Below are 13336 nucleotides of genomic sequence, written 5' to 3'. Positions count from 1 at the left end.
ACTACAACTCAGGGCGAACCAAGGCCAACATAATAAACAAAATAAGCCATTTCCCACAGAAAGTGCTAGCTAGCCTGATAGAAATAAACAAACCAAAAGACAGTCGCTAACCCTAACTCCCTAATGTGAAAACAGTCCAAAGAAAATGGTAGTTCACCCCTACAGATTTAATACTATTTACAAAATATACAATTTATAAACAAAACCACGGAACAAAACCTAACAATTCAGAAATACTAAATAAGGTTTGGAAACAAAGAACAGCAAACAGGTGCTGATGCCAGAAAGAGCCTCGCTAGCTGTTGGGAACCGTACTTTTAAAACTCCAGGAAGTGTAGGATGGACCACTCAGCTTCCGGTACTGCCCCCCAATCCGGCCAATCAGGCAGGGCACCTATAAGAACAAGAAAATAAAAACAACACATATGGCCAGGACCGTAACATGGTCTATTAGTAATGAAGCACGATGGTTGACAAACCAATAAAGTAGCAAAACAGCAATGAAAGAACAAAATTTGATGAAAATATAGAACAATTTCTATGAATAAATAGGCAGTAACACCAGCTTGTGCTGCCCGTAAACCCAAGCAAAAAAGCTTACAGCACCTGGTATTCCCAGGCGGTCTTCCTACCAAGTACTAACCAGGCCCGGCTCTATTTGGCTGCCGAGATCGGACGAGATCGGGCGCTTAGAGAGCAGTGTGGCCGTAAGCTGCATTTGACATCATCAACAGCTCTTAAAAACGCTGGAGAAGCAGAATGCATGACACTTGCTAAGAAGAAGATAAATGTGGCAAAGTACAAAGTACTATAACTGTACTGGTCTGTTACGCCCCTGTCTAGGGGGTCAGGGTGCCACATACAAAGATAAATTAGCATGTTCCCTCTCCGATCCCCAAACCAAAATCCAGGATCGAGATGTTCCAACAGAATGATATTTATTTTAAACGAAAGAAAGTGTCAAACAAAACATGACACTACAACTCAGGGCGAACCAAGGCCAACATAATAAACAAAATAAGCCATTTCCCACAGAGAGTGCTAGCTAGCCTGATAGAAATAAACAAACCAAAAGACAGTCGCTAACCCTAACTCCCTAATGTGAAAACAGTCCAAAGAAAATGGCAGTTCACCCCTACAGATTTAATACTATTTACAAAATATACAATTTATAAACAAAACCACGGCACAAAACCTAACAATTTAAAAATGCTAAATAAGATTTGGAAACCAAGAACAGCAAACAGGTGCTGCTGCCAGAAAGAGCCTCGCTAGCTGTTGGGAACCGTACTTTTAAAACTCCAGGAAGTGTAGGATGGACCAATCAGCTTCCTGTACTTCCCCCAAATCCAGCCAATCAGGCAGGGCACCTATAAGAACAAGAAAATAAAAACAACACATATGGCCATGACCGTAACATGGTCTACTAGTAATGAAGCACGATGGTTGACAAACCAATAAAGTAGCAAAACAGCAATGAAAGAACAAAATTTGATGAAAATATAGAACAATTTCTATGAATAAATAGGCAGTAACACCAGCTTGAGCTGCCCGTAAACCCAAGCAAAAAAGCTTACAGCACCTGGTATTCCCAGGCGGTCTTCCTACCAAGTACTAACCAGGTCCGGCCCTATTTGGCTGCTGAGATCGGACGAGATCGGGCGCTCAGAGAGCGGTGTGGCCGTAAGCTGCATTTGACATCATCAACAGCTCTTAAAAACGCTGGAGAAGCAGAATGCATGACACTTGCTAAGAAGAAGATAAATGTGGCAAAGTACAAAGTACTATAACTGTACTGGTCTGTTACGCCCCTGTCTAGGGGGTCAGGGTGCAACATACAAAGATAAATTAGCATGTTCCCTCTCCGATCCCCAAACCAAAATCCAGAATCGAGATGTTCCAACAGAATGATATTTATTTTAAACGAAAGAAAGTGTCAAACAAAACATGACACTACAACTCAGGGCGAACCAAGGCCAACATAATAAACAAAATAAGCCATTTCCCACAGAAAGTGCTAGCTAGCCTGATAGAAAGAAACAAACCAAAAGATAGTCGCTAACCCTAACTCCCTAATGTGAAAACAAGAGAAAACAATCAAAAGAAAAATGGCAGTCCACCCCTACAGATTTAATACTATTTACAAAATATACAATTTATAAACAAAACCACGGCACAAAACCTAACAATTCAAAAATGCTAAATAAGATTTGGAAACTAAGAACAGCAAACAGGTGCTGCTGCCAGAAAGAGCCTCGCTAGCTGTTGGGAACCATACTTTTAAAACTCCAGGAAGTGTAGGATGGACCAATCAGCTTCCTGTACTTCCCCCAAATCCGGCCAATCAGGCAGGGCACCTATAAGAACAAGAAAATAAAAACAACACATATGGCCATGACCGTAACATGGTCTACTAGTAATGAAGCACGATGGTTGACAAACGAATAAAGTAGCAAAACAGCAATGAAAGAACAAAATTTGATGAAAATATAGAACAATTTCTATGAATAAATAGGCAGTAACACCAGCTTGAGCTGCCCGTAAACCCAAGCAAAAAAGCTTACAGCACCTGGTATTCCCAGGCGGTCTTCCTACCAAGTACTAACCAGGCCCGGTTCTATTTGGCTGCCGAGATCGGACGAGATCGGGCGCTTAGAGAGCGGTGTGGCCGTAAGCTGCATTTGACATTATCAACAGCTCTTAAAAACGCTAGAGAAGCAGAATGCATGACACTTGCTAAGAAGAAGATAAATGTGGCAAAGTACAAAGTACTATAACTGTACTGGTCTGTTACGCCCCTGTCTAGGGGGTCAGGGTGAAACATACAAAGATAAATTTGCATGTTCCCTCTCCGATCCTCAAACCAAAATCCAGGATTGAGATGTTCCAACAGAATGATATTTATTTTAAACGAAAGAAAGTGTCAAACAAAACATGACACTACAACTCAGGGCGAACCAAGGCCAACATAATAAACAAAATAAGCCATTTCCCACAGAAAGTGCTAGCTAGCCTGATAGAAATAAACAAACCAAAAGATAGTCGCTAACCCTAACTCCCTAATGTGAAAACAAGAGAAAACAATCAAAAGAAAATGGCAGTCCACCCCTACAGATTTAATACTATTTACAAAATATACAATTTATAAACAAAACCACGGCACAAAACCTAACAATTCAGAAATACTAAATAAGGTTTGGAAACCAAGAACAGCAAACAGGTGCTGATGCCAGAAAGAGCCTCGCTAGCTGTTGGGAACCGTACTTTTAAAACTCCAGGAAGTGTAGGATGGACCACTCAGCTTCCGGTACTGCCCCCCAATCCGGCCAATCAGGCAGGGCACCTATAAGAACAAGAAAATAAAAACAACACATATGGCCAGGACCGTAACATGGTCTACTAGTAATGAAGCACGATGGTTGGCAAACCAATAAAGTAGCAAAACAGCAATGAAAGAACAAAATTTGATGAAAATATAGAACAATTTCTACGAATAAATAGGCAGTAACACCAGCTTGTGCTGCCCGTAAACCCAAGCAAAAAAGCTTACAGCACCTGGTATTCCCAGGCGGTCTTCCTACCAAGTACTAACCAGGCCCGGCTCTATTTGGCTGCCGAGATCGGACGAGATCGGGCGCTTAGAGAGCGGTGTGGCCGTAAGCTGCATTTGACATCATCAACAGCTCTTAAAAACGCTGGAGAAGCAGAATGCATGACACTTGCTAAGAAGAAGATAAATGTGGCAAAGTACAAAGTACTATAACTGTACTGGTCTGTTACGCCCCTGTCTAGGGGGTCAGGGTGCCACATACAAAGATAAATTAGCATGTTCCCTCTCCGATCCCCAAACCAAAATCCAGGATCGAGATGTTCCAACAGAATGATATTTATTTTAAACGAAAGAAAGTGTCAAACAAAACATGACACTACAACTCAGGGCGAACCAAGGCCAACATAATAAACAAAATAAGCCATTTCCCACAGAGAGTGCTAGCTAGCCTGATAGAAATAAACAAACCAAAAGACAGTCGCTAACCCTAACTCCCTAATGTGAAAACAGTCCAAAGAAAATGGCAGTTCACCCCTACAGATTTAATACTATTTACAAAATATACAATTTATAAACAAAACCACGGCACAAAACCTAACAATTCAAAAATGCTAAATAAGGTTTGGAAACCAAGAACAGCAAACAGGTGCTGATGCCAGAAAGAGCCTCGCTAGCTGTTGGGAACCGTACTTTTAAAACTCCAGGAAGTGTAGGATGGACCAATCAGCTTCCTGTACTGCCCCCCAATCCGGCCAATCAGGCAGGGCACCTATAAGAACAAGAAAATAAAAACAACACATATGGCCAGGACCGTAACATGGTCTACTAGTAATGAAGCACGATGGTTGGCAAACCAATAAAGTAGCAAAACAGCAATGAAAGAACAAAATTTGATGAAAATATAGAACAATTTCTACGAATAAATAGGCAGTAACACCAGCTTGTGCTGCCCGTAAACCCAAGCAAAAAAGCTTACAGCACCTGGTATTCCCAGGCGGTCTTCCTACCAAGTACTAACCAGGCCCGGCTCTATTTGGCTGCCGAGATCGGACGAGATCGGGCACTTAGAGAGCGGTGTGGCCGTAAGCTGCATTTGACATCATCAACAGCTCTTAAAAACGCTAGAGAAGCAGAATGCATGACTCTTGCTAAGAATAAGATAAATGTGGCAAAGTACAAAGTACTATAACTGTACTGGTCTGTTACGCCCCTGTCTAGGGGATCAGGGTGAAACATACAAAGATAAATTTGCATGTTCCCTCTCCGATCCCCAAACCAAAATCCAGGATTGAGATGTTCCAACAGAATGATATTTATTTTAAACGAAAGAAAGTGTCAAACAAAACATGACACTACAACTCAGGGCGAACCAAGGCCAACATAATAAACAAAATAAGCCATTTCCCACAGAAAGTGCTAGCTAGCCTGATAGAAAGAAACAAACCAAAAGACAGTCGCTAACCCTAACTCCCTAATGTGAAAACAAGAGAAAACAATCAAAAGAAAAATGGCAGTCCACCCCTACAGATTTAATACTATTTACAAAATATACAATTTATAAACAAAACCACGGCACAAAACCTAACAATTCAAAAATGCTAAATAAGGTTTGGAAACCAAGAACAGCAAACAGGTGCTGATGCCAGAAAGAGCCTCGCTAGCTGTTGGGAACCGTACTTTTAAAACTCCAGGAAGTGTAGGATGGACCAATCAGCTTCCTGTACTGCCCCCCAATCCGGCCAATCAGGCAGGGCACCTATAAGAACAAGAAAATAAAAACAACACATATGGCCAGGACCGTAACATGGTCTACTAGTAATGAAGCACGATGGTCGGCAAACCAATAAAGTAGCAAAACAGCAATTAAAGAACAAAATTTGATGAAAATATAGAACAATTTCTATGAATAAATAGGCAGTAACACCAGCTTGTGCTGCCCGTAAACCCAAGCAAAAAAGCTTACAGCACCTGGTATTCCCAGGCGGTCTTCCTACCAAGTACTAACCAGGCCCGGCTCTATTTGGCTGCCGAGATCGGACGAGATCGGGCGTTTAGAGAGCGGTGTGGCCGTAAGCTGCATTTGATATCATCAACAGCTCTTAAAAACGCTGGAGAAGCAGAATGCATGACACTTGCTAAGAAGAAGATAAATGTGGCAAAGTACAAAGTACTATAACTGTACTGGTCTGTTACGCCCCTGTCTAGGGGGTCAGGGTGCAACATACAAAGATAAATTAGCATGTTCCCTCTCCGATCCCCAAACCAAAATCCAGGATCGAGATGTTCCAACAGAATGATATTTATTTTAAACGAAAGAAAGTGTCAAACAAAACATGACACTACAACTCAGGGCGAACCAAGGCCAACATAATAAACAAAATAAGCAATTTCCCACAGAGAGTGCTAGCTAGCCTGATAGAAAGAAACAAACCAAAAGACAGTCGCTAACCCTAACTCCCTAATGTGAAAACAAGAGAAAACAATCAAAAGAAAAATGGCAGTCCACCCCTACAGATTTAATACTATTTACAAAATATACAATTTATAAACAAAACCACGGCACAAAACCTAACAATTCAAAAATGCTAAATAAGGTTTGGAAACCAAGAACAGCAAACAGGTGCTGATGCCAGAAAGAGCCTCGCTAGCTGTTGGGAACCGTACTTTTAAAACTCCAGGAAGTGTAGGATGGACCAATCAGCTTCCTGTACTGCCCCCCAATCCGGCCAATCAGGCAGGGCACCTATAAGAACAAGAAAATAAAAACAACACATATGGCCAGGACCGTAACATGGTCTACTAGTAATGAAGCACGATGGTCGGCAAACCAATAAAGTAGCAAAACAGCAATGAAAGAACAAAATTTGATGAAAATATAGAACAATTTCTACGAATAAATAGGCAGTAACACCAGCTTGTGCTGCCCGTAAACCCAAGCAAAAAAGCTTACAGCACCTGGTATTCCCAGGCGGTCTTCCTACCAAGTACTAACCAGGCCCGGCTCTATTTGGCTGCCGAGATCGGACGAGATCGGGCGTTTAGAGAGCGGTGTGGCCGTAAGCTGCATTTGATATCATCAACAGCTCTTAAAAACGCTGGAGAAGCAGAATGCATGACACTTGCTAAGAAGAAGATAAATGTGGCAAAGTACAAAGTACTATAACTGTACTGGTCTGTTACGCCCCTGTCTAGGGGGTCAGGGTGCAACATACAAAGATAAATTAGCATGTTCCCTCTCCGATCCCCAAACCAAAATCCAGGATCGAGATGTTCCAACAGAATGATATTTATTTTAAACGAAAGAAAGTGTCAAACAAAACATGACACTACAACTCAGGGCGAACCAAGGCCAACATAATAAACAAAATAAGCAATTTCCCACAGAAAGTGCTAGCTAGCCTGATAGAAAGAAACAAACCAAAAGACAGTCGCTAACCCTAACTCCCTAATGTGAAAACAGTTCAAAGAAAATGGCAGTTCACCCCTACAGATTTAATACTATTTACAAAATATACAATTTATAAACAAAACCACGGCACAAAACCTAACAATTCAAAAATGCTAAATAAGATTTGGAAACCAAGAACAGCAAACAGTTGCTGCTGCCAGAAAGAGCCTCGCTAGCTGTTGGGAACCGTACTTTTAAAACTCCAGGAAGTGTAGGATGGACCAATCAGCTTCCTGTACTTCCCCCAAATCCGGCCAATCAGGCAGGGCACCTATAAGAACAAGAAAATAAAAACAACACATATGGCCAGGACCGTAACATGGTCTACTAGTAATGAAGCACGATGGTTGACAAACCAATAAAGTAGCAAAACAGCAATGAAAGAACAAAATTTGATGAAAATATAGAACAATTTCTATGAATAAATAGGCAGTAACACCAGCTTGAGCTGCCCGTAAACCCAAGCAAAAAAGCTTACAGCACCTGGTATTCCCAGGCGGTCTTCCTACCAAGTACTAACCAGGCCCGGCCCTATTTGGCTGCCGAGATCGGACGAGATCGGGCGCTTAGAGAGCGGTGTGGCCGTAACATGCATTTGACATCATCAACAGCTCTTAAAAACGCTAGAGAAGCAGAATGCATGACACTTGCTAAGAAGAAGATAAATGTGGCAAAGTACAAACTACTATAACTGTACTGGTCTGTTACGCCCCTTTCTAGGGGGTCAGGGTGCAACATACAAAGATAAATTAGCATGTTCCCTCTCCGATCCCCAAACCAAAATCCAGGATCGAGATGTTCCAACAGAATGATATTTATTTTAAACGAAAGAAAGTGTCAAACAAAACATGACACTACAACTCAGGGCGAACCAAGGCCAACATAATAAACAAAATAAGCCATTTCCCACAGAAAGTGCTAGCTAGCCTGATAGAAAAAAACAAACCAAAAGACAGTCGCTAACCCTAACTCCCTAATGTGAAAACAGTCCAAAGAAAATGGCAGTTCACCCCTACAGATTTAATACTATTTACAAAATATACAATTTATAAACAAAACCACGGCACAAAACCTAACAATGCAAAAATGCTAAATAAGATTTGGAAACCAAGAACAGCAAACAGGTGCTGCTGCCAGAAAGAGCCTCGCTAGCTGTTGGGAACCGTACATTTAAAACTCCAGGAAGTGTAGGATGGACCAATCAGCATCCTGTACTTCCCCCAAATCCGGCCAATCAGGCAGGGCACCTATAAGAACAAGAAAATAAAAACAACACATATGGCCAGGACCGTAACATGGTCTACTAGTAATGAAGCACGATGGTTGACAAACCAATAAAGTAGCAAAACAGCAATGAAAGAACAAAATTTGATGAAAATATAGAACAATTTCTATGAATAAATAGGCAGTAACACCAGCTTGAGCTGCCCGTAAACCCAAGCAAAAAAGCTTACAGCACCTGGTATTCCCAGGCGGTCTTCCTACCAAGTACTAACCAGGCCCGGCCCTATTTGGCTGCCGAGATCGGACGAGATCGGGCGCTTAGAGAGCGGTGTGGCCGTAACATGCATTTGATATCATCAACAGCTCTTAAAAACGCTGGAGAAGCAGAATGCATGACACTTGCTAAGAAGAAGATAAATGTGTCAAAGTACAAAGTACTATAACTGTACTGGTCTGTTACGCCCCTTTCTAGGGGGTCAGGGTGCAACATACAAAGATAAATTAGCATGTTCCCTCTCCGATCCCCAAACCAAAATCCAGGATCGAGATGTTCCAACAGAATGATATTTATTTTAAACGAAAGAAAGTGTCAAACAAAACATGACACTACAACTCAGGGCGAACCAAGGCCAACATAATAAACAAAATAAGCCATTTCCCACAGAAAGTGCTAGCTAGCCTGATAGAAATAAACAAACCAAAAGACAGTCGCTAACCCTAACTCCCTAATGTGAAAACAGTCCAAAGAAAATGGCAGTTCACCCCTACAGATTTAATACTATTTACAAAATATACAATTTATAAACAAAACCACGGCACAAAACCTAACAATTCAAAAATGCTAAATAAGGTTTGGAAACCAAGAACAGCAAACAGGTGCTGATGCCAGAAAGAGCCTCGCTAGCTGTTGGGAACCGTACTTTTAAAACTCCAGGAAGTGTAGGATGGACCAATCATCTTCCTGTACTGCCCCCCAATCCGGCCAATCAGGCAGGGCACCTATAAGAACAAGAAAATAAAAACAACACATATGGCCAGGACCGTAACATGGTCTACTAGTAATGAAGCACGATGGTTGGCAAACCAATAAAGTAGCAAAACAGCAATGAAAGAACAAAATTTGATGAAAATATAGAACAATTTCTATGAATAAATAGGCAGTAACACCAGCTTGAGCTGCCCGTAAACCCAAGCAAAAAAGCTTACAGCACCTAGTATTCCCAGGCAGTCTTCCTACCAAGTACTAACCAGGCCCGGCCCTATTTGGCTGCCGAGATCGGACGAGATCGGGCGCTTAGAGAGCGGTGTGGCCGTAACATGCATTTGACATCATCAACAGCTCTTAAAAACGCTAGAGAAGCAGAATGCATGACTCTTGCTAAGAATAAGATAAATGTGGCAAAGTACAAAGTACTATAACTGTACTGGTCTGTTACGCCCCTGTCTAGGGGATCAGGGTGAAACATACAAAGATAAATTTGCATGTTCCCTCTCCGATCCCCAAACCAAAATCCAGGATTGAGATGTTCCAACAGAATGATATTTATTTTAAACGAAAGAAAGTGTCAAACAAAACATGACACTACAACTCAGGGCGAACCAAGGCCAACATAATAAACAAAATAAGCCATTTCCCACAGAAAGTGCTAGCTAGCCTGATAGAAAGAAACAAACCAAAAGACAGTCGCTAACCCTAACTCCCTAATGTGAAAACAAGAGAAAACAATCAAAAGAAAAATGGCAGTCCACCCCTACAGATTTAATACTATTTACAAAATATACAATTTATAAACAAAACCACGGCACAAAACCTAACAATTCAAAAATGCTAAATAAGGTTTGGAAACCAAGAACAGCAAACAGGTGCTGATGCCAGAAAGAGCCTCGCTAGCTGTTGGGAACCGTACTTTTAAAACTCCAGGAAGTGTAGGATGGACCAATCAGCTTCCTGTACTGCCCCCCAATCCGGCCAATCAGGCAGGGCACCTATAAGAACAAGAAAATAAAAACAACACATATGGCCAGGACCGTAACATGGTCTACTAGTAATGAAGCACGATGGTCGGCAAACCAATAAAGTAGCAAAACAGCAATGAAAGAACAAAATTTGATGAAAATATAGAACAATTTCTACGAATAAATAGGCAGTAACACCAGCTTGTGCTGCCCGTAAACCCAAGCAAAAAAGCTTACAGCACCTGGTATTCCCAGGCGGTCTTCCTACCAAGTACTAACCAGGCCCGGCTCTATTTGGCTGCCGAGATCGGACGAGATCGGGCGTTTAGAGAGCGGTGTGGCCGTAAGCTGCATTTGATATCATCAACAGCTCTTAAAAACGCTGGAGAAGCAGAATGCATGACACTTGCTAAGAAGAAGATAAATGTGGCAAAGTACAAAGTACTATAACTGTACTGGTCTGTTACGCCCCTGTCTAGGGGGTCAGGGTGCAACATACAAAGATAAATTAGCATGTTCCCTCTCCGATCCCCAAACCAAAATCCAGGATCGAGATGTTCCAACAGAATGATATTTATTTTAAACGAAAGAAAGTGTCAAACAAAACATGACACTACAACTCAGGGCGAACCAAGGCCAACATAATAAACAAAATAAGCAATTTCCCACAGAAAGTGCTAGCTAGCCTGATAGAAAGAAACAAACCAAAAGACAGTCGCTAACCCTAACTCCCTAATGTGAAAACAGTTCAAAGAAAATGGCAGTTCACCCCTACAGATTTAATACTATTTACAAAATATACAATTTATAAACAAAACCACGGCACAAAACCTAACGATTCAAAAATGCTAAATAAGATTTGGAAACCAAGAACAGCAAACAGGTGCTGCTGCCAGAAAGAGCCTCGCTAGCTGTTGGGAAACGTACTTTTAAAACTCCAGGAAGTGTAGGATGGACCAATCAGCTTCCTGTACTTCCCCCAAATCCGGCCAATCAGGCAGGGCACCTATAAGAACAAGAAAATAAAAACAACACATATGGCCAGGACCGTAACATGGTCTACTAGTAATGAAGCACGATGGTTGACAAACCAATAAAGTAGCAAAACAGCAATGAAAGAACAAAATTTGATGAAAATATAGAACAATTTCTATGAATAAATAGGCAGTAACACCAGCTTGAGCTGCCCGTAAACCCAAGCAAAAAAAGCTTACAGCACCTGGTATTCCCAGGCGGTCTTCCTACCAAGTACTAACCAGGCCCGGCCCTATTTGGCTGCCGAGATCGGACGAGATCGGGCGCTTAGAGAGCGGTGTGGCCGTAACATGCATTTGACATCATCAACAGCTCTTAAAAACGCTAGAGAAGCAGAATGCATGACACTTGCTAAGAAGAAGATAAATGTGGCAAAGTACAAAGTACTATAACTGTACTGGTCTGTTACGCCCCTGTCTAGGGGGTCAGGGTGAAACATACAAAGATAAATTTGCATGTTCCCTCTCCGATCCTCAAACCAAAATCCAGGATTGAGATGTTCCAACAGAATGATATTTATTTTAAACGAAAGAAAGTGTCAAACAAAACATGATACTACAACTCAGGGCGAACCAAGGCCAACATAATAAACAAAATAAGCCATTTCCCACAGAAAGTGCTAGCTAGCCTGATAGAAATAAACAAACCAAAAGATAGTCGCTAACCCTAACTCCCTAATGTGAAAACAAGAGAAAACAATCAAAAGAAAATGGCAGTCCACCCCTACAGATTTAATACTATTTACAAAATATACAATTTATAAACAAAACCACGGCACAAAACCTAACAATTCAAAAATGCTAAATAAGATTTGGAAACCAAGAACAGCAAACAGTTGCTGCTGCCAGAAAGAGCCTCGCTAGCTGTTGGGAACCGTACTTTTAAAACTCCAGGAAGTGTAGGATGGACCAATCAGCTTCCTGTACTTCCCCCAAATCCGGCCAATCAGGCAGGGCACCTATAAGAACAAGAAAATAAAAACAACACATATGGCCAGGACCGTAACATGGTCTACTAGTAATGAAGCACGATGGTTGACAAACCAATAAAGTAGCAAAACAGCAATGAAAGAACAAAATTTGATGAAAATATAGAACAATTTCTATGAATAAATAGGCAGTAACACCAGCTTGAGCTGCCCGTAAACCCAAGCAAAAAAGCTTACAGCACCTGGTATTCCCAGGCGGTCTTCCTACCAAGTACTAACCAGGCCCGGCCCTATTTGGCTGCCGAGATCGGACGAGATCGGGCGCTTAGAGAGCGGTGTGGCCGTAACATGCATTTGACATCATCAACAGCTCTTAAAAACGCTAGAGAAGCAGAATGCATGACACTTGCTAAGAAGAAGATAAATGTGGCAAAGTACAAACTACTATAACTGTACTGGTCTGTTACGCCCCTTTCTAGGGGGTCAGGGTGCAACATACAAAGATAAATTAGCATGTTCCCTCTCCGATCCCCAAACCAAAATCCAGGATCGAGATGTTCCAACAGAATGATATTTATTTTAAACTAAAGAAAGTGTCAAACAAAACATGACACTACAACTCAGGGCGAAAAAAGGCCAACATAATAAACAAAATAAGCCATTTCCCACAGAAAGTGCTAGCTAGCCTGATAGAAAAAAACAAACCAAAAGACAGTCGCTAACCCTAACTCCCTAATGTGAAAACAGTCCAAAGAAAATGGCAGTTCACCCCTACAGATTTAATACTATTTACAAAATATACAATTTATAAACAAAACCACGGCACAAAACCTAACAATGCAAAAATGCTAAATAAGATTTGGAAACCAAGAACAGCAAACAGGTGCTGCTGCCAGAAAGAGCCTCGCTAGCTGTTGGGAACCGTACATTTAAAACTCCAGGAAGTGTAGGATGGACCAATCAGCATCCTGTACTTCCCCCAAATCCGGCCAATCAGGCAGGGCACCTATAAGAACAAGAAAATAAAAACAACACATATGGCCAGGACCGTAACATGGTCTACTAGTAATGAAGCACGATGGTTGACAAACCAATAAAGTAGCAAAACAGCAATGAAAGAACAAAATTTGATGAAAATATAGAACAATTTCTATGAATAAATAGGCAGTAACACCAGCTTGAGCTGCCCGTAAAC

At 41.4% G+C, this 13336-nt stretch overlaps 13 pseudogenes; all 13 read right to left on the bottom strand.

Annotated features, from left to right (window-relative positions):
* Positions 1-594: 594 nt before the first annotated feature.
* LOC137110166 (5S ribosomal RNA) lies at positions 595-713 on the bottom strand (annotated as a pseudogene).
* Positions 714-1570: 857 nt separating this feature from the next.
* On the bottom strand, positions 1571-1689 carry LOC137110762 (5S ribosomal RNA; annotated as a pseudogene).
* An 868-nt stretch (positions 1690-2557) lies between these two features.
* On the bottom strand, positions 2558-2676 carry LOC137110218 (5S ribosomal RNA; annotated as a pseudogene).
* Positions 2677-3543: 867 nt separating this feature from the next.
* Positions 3544-3662, bottom strand: LOC137111207 (5S ribosomal RNA; annotated as a pseudogene).
* An 857-nt stretch (positions 3663-4519) lies between these two features.
* On the bottom strand, positions 4520-4638 carry LOC137110115 (5S ribosomal RNA; annotated as a pseudogene).
* An 868-nt stretch (positions 4639-5506) lies between these two features.
* LOC137111372 (5S ribosomal RNA) lies at positions 5507-5625 on the bottom strand (annotated as a pseudogene).
* An 868-nt stretch (positions 5626-6493) lies between these two features.
* Positions 6494-6612, bottom strand: LOC137111370 (5S ribosomal RNA; annotated as a pseudogene).
* Positions 6613-7469: 857 nt separating this feature from the next.
* On the bottom strand, positions 7470-7588 carry LOC137110541 (5S ribosomal RNA; annotated as a pseudogene).
* Positions 7589-8445: 857 nt separating this feature from the next.
* On the bottom strand, positions 8446-8564 carry LOC137110540 (5S ribosomal RNA; annotated as a pseudogene).
* Positions 8565-9421: 857 nt separating this feature from the next.
* LOC137110924 (5S ribosomal RNA) lies at positions 9422-9540 on the bottom strand (annotated as a pseudogene).
* Positions 9541-10408: 868 nt separating this feature from the next.
* Positions 10409-10527, bottom strand: LOC137111369 (5S ribosomal RNA; annotated as a pseudogene).
* Positions 10528-11385: 858 nt separating this feature from the next.
* On the bottom strand, positions 11386-11504 carry LOC137110538 (5S ribosomal RNA; annotated as a pseudogene).
* An 867-nt stretch (positions 11505-12371) lies between these two features.
* Positions 12372-12490, bottom strand: LOC137110537 (5S ribosomal RNA; annotated as a pseudogene).
* Positions 12491-13336: the final 846 nt, after the last annotated feature.

Source organism: Channa argus, unplaced genomic scaffold (genome assembly GCF_033026475.1).
Source record: "Channa argus isolate prfri unplaced genomic scaffold, Channa argus male v1.0 Contig009, whole genome shotgun sequence".
NCBI classification, from domain to species: domain Eukaryota; kingdom Metazoa; phylum Chordata; class Actinopteri; order Anabantiformes; family Channidae; genus Channa; species Channa argus.
This window is presented reverse-complemented; position numbering and strand designations above follow the sequence as displayed.